At 45.0% G+C, this 7,500-nt stretch overlaps 1 protein-coding gene across 1 annotated transcript in view; it reads left to right on the forward strand.

The window, feature by feature from the left end:
* The window catches only part of LOC121275016 (tyrosine-protein phosphatase non-receptor type 6-like), a gene marked incomplete at its 3' end in the record, with an annotated part of 46,019 nt that overhangs the window by 23,931 nt on the left and 14,588 nt on the right, over positions 1 to 7,500 (forward strand). The gene's annotated exons all lie outside the window — the stretch shown is intronic.

The following is a 7,500-nucleotide window of genomic DNA, read 5'->3' on the forward strand; positions in this document are numbered from 1 at the left end:
TGATAAACCCCACAACCCTCACTGTAACTCTCTGATATACCCCACACCCCTCACTGTAACACTCTGATATATCCCACACCTCACTTTAACTCTGATATACCCCACACCCCTCACTTTAACTCTGATATATCCCACAACCCTCACTGTAACACTCTGATGTATCCTACATCCCTCAGTGTAACACTCTGATATATCCCACACCCCTCACTTTAACTCTGAAAGATCCCACAACTCTCGCTGTAACACTCTGATATATCCCACAGCCCGCACTTTAACTCTGATATATCCCACACCTCTCGCTGTAACACTCTGATATATCCCACACCCCTCACTGTTACACTCTGATATATCCCACATCCATCACTGTAACACTCTGATGTATCCCACACCCCTCACTGTAACATTCTGATATATCCCACATCCATCACTGTAACACTCTGATATATCCCACATCCCTTACTCTAATGCTCTGATATATCCCACACCCGTCACTTTAACTCTGATATATCCCACACCCCTCACTGTTACACTCTGATATATCCCACATCCATCACTGCAACACTCTGATATATCCCACACCCCTCACTGTAACACTCTGATATATCCCACACCCCTCACTGTAACACTCTGATATATCCCACACACCTCACTGTAACACTCTGATATATCCCACACCCGTCACTTTAACGCTGATCTATCCCACACCTCTCGCTGTAACACTCTGATATATCCCACACCTCACTTTAACTCTGATATATCCCACACCCCTCACTTTAACTCTGATATATCCCACACCCCTCACTGTAACACTCTGATGTATCACACACCCCTCACTGTAACACTCTGATATACCCCACAACCCTCACTGTAACTCTCTGATATACCCCACACCCCTCACTGTAACACTCTGATATATCCCACACCTCACTTTAACTCTGATATACCCCACACCCCTCACTTTAACTCTGATATATCCCACAACCCTCACTGTAACACTCTGATGTATCCTACACCCTCAGTGTAACACTCTGATATATCCCACACCCCTCACTTTAACTCTGAAAGATCCCACAACTCTCGCTGTAACACTCTGATATATCCCACAGCCCGCACTTTAACTCTGATATATCCCACACCCCTCACTGTTACACTCTGATACATCCCACATCCATCACTGTAACACTCTGATATATCCCACACCCCTCACTGTAACACTCTGATGTATCCCACACCCCTCACTGTAACATTCTGATATATCCCACATCCCTCACTGTAACACTCTGATATATCCCACATCCCTTAATCTAATGCTCTGATATATCCCACACCCGTCACTTTAACTCTGATATATCCCACACCCCTCACTGTTACACTCTGATATATCCCACATCCATCACTGTAACACTCTGATATATCCCACACCCCTCACTGTAACACTCTGATATATCCCACACCCCTCACTGTAACACTCTGATATACCCCACACACCTCACTGTAACACTCTGATATATCTCACACCCCTCACTGTAACACTCTGATATATCCCACACCTCACTTTAACTCTGATATATCCCACACCCCTCACTGTAACACTCTGATATATCCCACACCTCACTTTAACTCTGATATATCCCACAACCCTCACTGTAACACTCTGATGTATCCTACATCCCTCAGTGTAACACTCTGATATACCCCACACCCCTCACTGTAACACTCTGATATATCCCACACCCCTCACTGTAACACTCTGATATATCCCACACCCCTCACTGTAACACTCTGATATATCCCAAACCACTCACTGTAACACTCTGATATATACCACACACCTCACTGTTAGTATCTGATATATCCTACGCCCCTCACCGTAACACTCTGATATATCCCACACCCCTCACTCTAACCCTCTGATATATACCACACCCCTCACTGTAACATTCTGATATATCCCACACCCCTCACTGTAACACTCTGATATATCCCACACCCATCACTTTAACGCTGATCTATCCCACACCTCTCGCTGTAACACTCTGATATACCCCACAACCCTCACTGTAACTCTCTGATATACCCCACACCCCTCACTGTAACACTCTGATATATCCCACACCTCACTTTAACTCTGATATACCCCACACCCCTCACTTTAACTCTGATATATCCCACAACCCTCACTGTAACACTCTGATGTATCCTACATCCCTCAGTGTAACACTCTGATATATCCCACACCCCTCACTTTAACTCTGAAAGATCCCACAACTCTCGCTGTAACACTCTGATATATCCCACAGCCCGCACTTTAACTCTGATATATCCCACACCTCTCGCTGTAACACTCTGAGATATCCCACACCCCTCACTGTTACACTCTGATATATCCCACATCCATCACTGTAACACTCTGATATATCCCACACCCCTCACTGTAACACTCTGATGTATCCCACACCCCTCACTGTAACATTCTGATATATCCCACATCCCTCACTGTAACACTCTGATATATCCCACATCCCTTACTCTAATGCTCTGATATATCGCACACCCGTCACTTTAACTCTGATATATCCCACACCCCTCACTGTTACACTCTGATATATCCCACATCCATCTCTGTTACGCTCTGATATATCCCACACCCCTCACTGTAACACTCTGATATATCCCACACCCCTCACTGTAACACTCTGATATACCCCACACACCTCACTGTAACACTCTGATATATCTCACACCCCTCACTGTAACACTCTGATATATCCCACACCCGTCACTTTAACGCTGATCTATCCCACACCTCTCGCTGTAACACTCTGATATATCCCACACCTCACTTTAACTCTGATATACCCCACAACCCTCACTGTAACTCTCTGATATACCCCACACCCCTCACTGTAACACTCTGATATATCCCACACCTCACTTTAACTCTGATATACCCCACACCCCTCACTTTAACTCTGATATATCCCACAACCCTCACTGTAACACTCTGATGTATCCTACATCCCTCAGTGTAACACTCTGATATAACCCACACCCCTCACTTTAACTCTGAAAGATCCCACAACTCTCGCTGTAACACTCTGATATATCCCACAGCCCGCACTTTAACTCTGATATATCCCACACCTCTCGCTGTAACACTCTGATATATCCCACACCCCTCACTGTTACACGCTGATATATCCCACATCCATCACTGTAACACTCTGATATATCCCACACCCCTCACTGTAACACTCTGATGTATCCCACACCCCTCACTGTAACATTCTGATATATCCCACATCCCTCACTGTAACACTCTGATATATCCCTCATCCCTTACTCTAATGCTCTGATATATCCCACACCCGTCACTTTAACTCTGATATATCCCACACCCCTCACTGTTACACTCTGATATATCCCACATCTATCACTGTAACACTCTGATATATCCCACACCCCTCACTGTAACACTCTGATATATCCCACACCCCTCACTGTAACACTCTGATATACCCCACACACCTCACTGTAACACTCTGATATATCTCACACCCCTCACTGTAACACTCTGATATATCCCACACCTCACTTTAACTCTGATATATCCCACACCCCTCACTGAAACACTCTGATATATCCCACACCTCACTTTAACTCTGATATATCCCACAACCCTCACTGTAACACTCTGATATATCCCACACCCCTCACTGTAACACTCTGATATATCCCAAACCACTCACTGTAACACTCTGATATATCCCAAACCACTCACTGTAACACTCTGATATATACCACACACCTCACTGTTAGTATCTGATATATCCTACACCCCTCACCGTAACACTCTGATATATCCCACACCCCTCACTCTAACCCTCTGATGTATCCCACACCCATCACTGTAACATTCTGATATATCCCACACCCCTCACTGTAACACTCTGATATATCCCACACCCGTCACTTTAACGCTGATCTATCCCACACCTCTCGCTGTAACACTCTGATATATCCCACACCTCACTTTAACTCTGATATATCCCACACCCCTCACTTTAACTCTGATATATCCCACACCCCTCACTGTAACACTCTGATGTATCACACAGCCCTCACTGTAACACTCTGATATACCCCACAACCCTCACTGTAACTCTCTGATATACCCCACACCCCTCACTGTAACACTCTGAGATATCCCACACCTCACTTTAACTCTGATATACCCCACACCCCTCACTTTAACTCTGATATATAACACAACCCTCACTGTAACACTCTGATGTATCCTACATCCCTCAGTGTAACACTCTGATATATCCCACACCCCTCACTTTAACTCTGAAAGATCCCACAACTCTCGCTGTAACACTCTGATATATCCCACAGCCCGCACTTTAACTCTGATATATCCCACACCTCTCGCTGTAACACTCTGATATATCCCACACCTCTCGCTGTAACACTCTGATATATCCCACATCCATCACTGTAACACTCTGATATATCCCACACCCCTCACTGTAACACTCTGATGTATCCCACATCCCTCACTGTAACATTCTGATATATCCCACATCCCTCACTGTAACACTCTGATATATCCCACATCCCTTACTCTAATGCTCTGATATATCCCACACCCGTCACTTTAACTCTGATATATCCCACACCCCTCACTGTTACACTCTGATATATCCCACATCCATCACTGTAACACTCTGATATATCCCACACCCCTCACTCTAACACTCTGATGTATCCCACACCCCTCACTGTAACATTCTGATATATCCCACATCCCTTACTCTAATGCTCTGATATATCCCACACCCCTCACTGTAACACTCTGATATATCCCACACCCCTTACTCTAATGCTCTGATATATTCCACACCCCTTACTCTAATGCTCTGATATATCCCACAACCCTCACTGTAACACTCTGATATATCCCACACCCCTCACTCTAACACTCTGATATATCCCATACCCCTCACTGTAACACGGATATATCCCACACCCCTCACTGTAACACTCTGATATATCCCACACCCCTCACTGTAACACTCTGATATATCCCATACCCCTCACTGTAACACTGATATATCCCACACCCCTCACTGTAACACTCTGATATATCCCACACCCCTCACTGTAACATTCTGATATATCCCACAGCCCTCACTGTAAAACTCTGATATATCCCACACCCCTCACTGTAACACTTTGATATATACCGCTCCCCTCACTGTAACACTCTGATATATCCCATACCCCTCACTGTAACACTCTGATATATCCCACACCCCTCACTGTAACACTCTGATATATCTCACACCCCTCACTGTAACACTCTGATATATCCCACACCCCTCACTGTAACACTCTGATATATCCCACACCCCTCACTGTAACACTCTGATATATCCCACACCAGTCACTGTAACACTCTGATATATCCCACACCCCTCACTGTAACACTCTGACATATCCCACAGCCCGCACTTTAACTCTGATATATCCCACACCTCTCGCTGTAACACTCTGATATATCCCACACCCCTCACTGTTACACTCTGATATATCCCACATCCATCACTGTAACACTCTGATGTATCCCACACCCCTCACTGTAACATTCTGATATATCCCACATCCATCACTGTAACACTCTGATATATCCCACATCCCTTACTCTAATGCTCTGATATATCCCACACCCGTCACTTTAACTCTGATATATCCCACACCCCTCACTGTTACACTCTGATATATCCCACACCCCTCACTGTAACACTCTGATATATCCCACACCCCTCACTGTAACACTCTGATATATCCCACACCTCACTTTAACTCTGATATATCCCACACCCCTCACTTTAACTCTGATATATCCCACACCCCTCACTGTAACACTCTGATGTATCACACACCCCTCACTGTAACACTCTGATATACCCCACAACCCTCACTGTAACTCTCTGATATACCCCACACCCCTCACTGTAACACTCTGATATATCCCACACCTCAATTTAACTCTGATATACCCCACACCCCTCACTTTAACTCTGATATACCCCACACCCCTCACTTTAACTCTGATATATCCCACAACCCTCACTGTAACACTCTGATGTATCCTACATCCCTCAGTGTAACACTCTGATATATCCCACACCCCTCACTTTAACTCTGAAAGATCCCACAACTCTCGCTGTAACACTCTCATATATCCCACAGCCCGCACTTTAACTCTGATATATCCCACACCTCTCGCTGTAACACTCTGATATATCCCACACCCCTCACTGTTACACTCTGATATATCCCACATCCATCACTGTAACACTCTGATATATCCCACACCCCTCACTGTAACACTCTGATGTATCCCACACCCCTCACTGTAACACTCTGATGTATCCCACACCCCTCACTGTAACAATCTGATATATCCCACACCCCTCACTGTAACACTCTGATATACCCCACACACCTCACTGTAACACTCTGATATATCTCACACCCCTCACTGTAACACTCTGATATATCCCACACCTCACTTTAACTCTGATATACCCCACAACCCTCACTGTAACTCTCTGATATACCCCACACCCCTCACTGTAACACTCTGATATATCCCACACCTCACTTTAACTCTGATATACCCCACACCCCTCACTTTAACTCTGATATATCCCACAACCCTCACTGTAACACTCTGATGTATCCTACATCCCTCAGTGTAACACTCTGATGTATCCTACATCCCTCAGTGTAACACTCTGATATATCCCACACCCCTCACTTTAACTCTGAAAGATCCCACAACTCTCGCTGTAACACTCTGATATATCCCACAGCCCGCACTTTAACTCTGATATATCCCACACTTCTCGCTGTAACACTCTGATATATCCCACACCCCTCACTGTAACACTCTGATGTATCCCACACCCCTCACTGTAACATTCTGATATATCCCACATCCCTCACTGTAACACTCTGATATATCCCTCATCCCTTACTCTAATGCTCTGATATATCCCACACCCGTCACTTTAACTCTGATATATCCCACACCCCTCACTGTAACACTCTGATATATCCCACACCCCTCACTGTAACACTCTGATATACCCCACACACCTCACTGTAACACTCTGATATATCTCACACCCCTCACTGTAACACTCTGATATATCCCACACCTCACTTTAACTCTGATATATCCCACACCCCTCACTGTAACACTCTGATATATCCCACACCCCTCACTGTAACACTCTGATATATCCCACACCTCACTTTAACTCTGATATATCCCACAAACCTCACTGTAACACTCTGATGTATCCTACATCCCTCAGTGTAACACTCTGATATACCCCACACCCCTCACTGTCACACTCTGATATATCCCACACCCCTCACTTTAACTCTGAAAGATCCCACACCTCTCGCTGTAACACTCTGATA

The sequence above is a fragment of the Carcharodon carcharias genome, assembly GCF_017639515.1.
Source record: "Carcharodon carcharias isolate sCarCar2 chromosome 40 unlocalized genomic scaffold, sCarCar2.pri SUPER_40_unloc_1, whole genome shotgun sequence".
Classification (NCBI taxonomy): Eukaryota; Metazoa; Chordata; class Chondrichthyes; order Lamniformes; family Lamnidae; genus Carcharodon; species Carcharodon carcharias.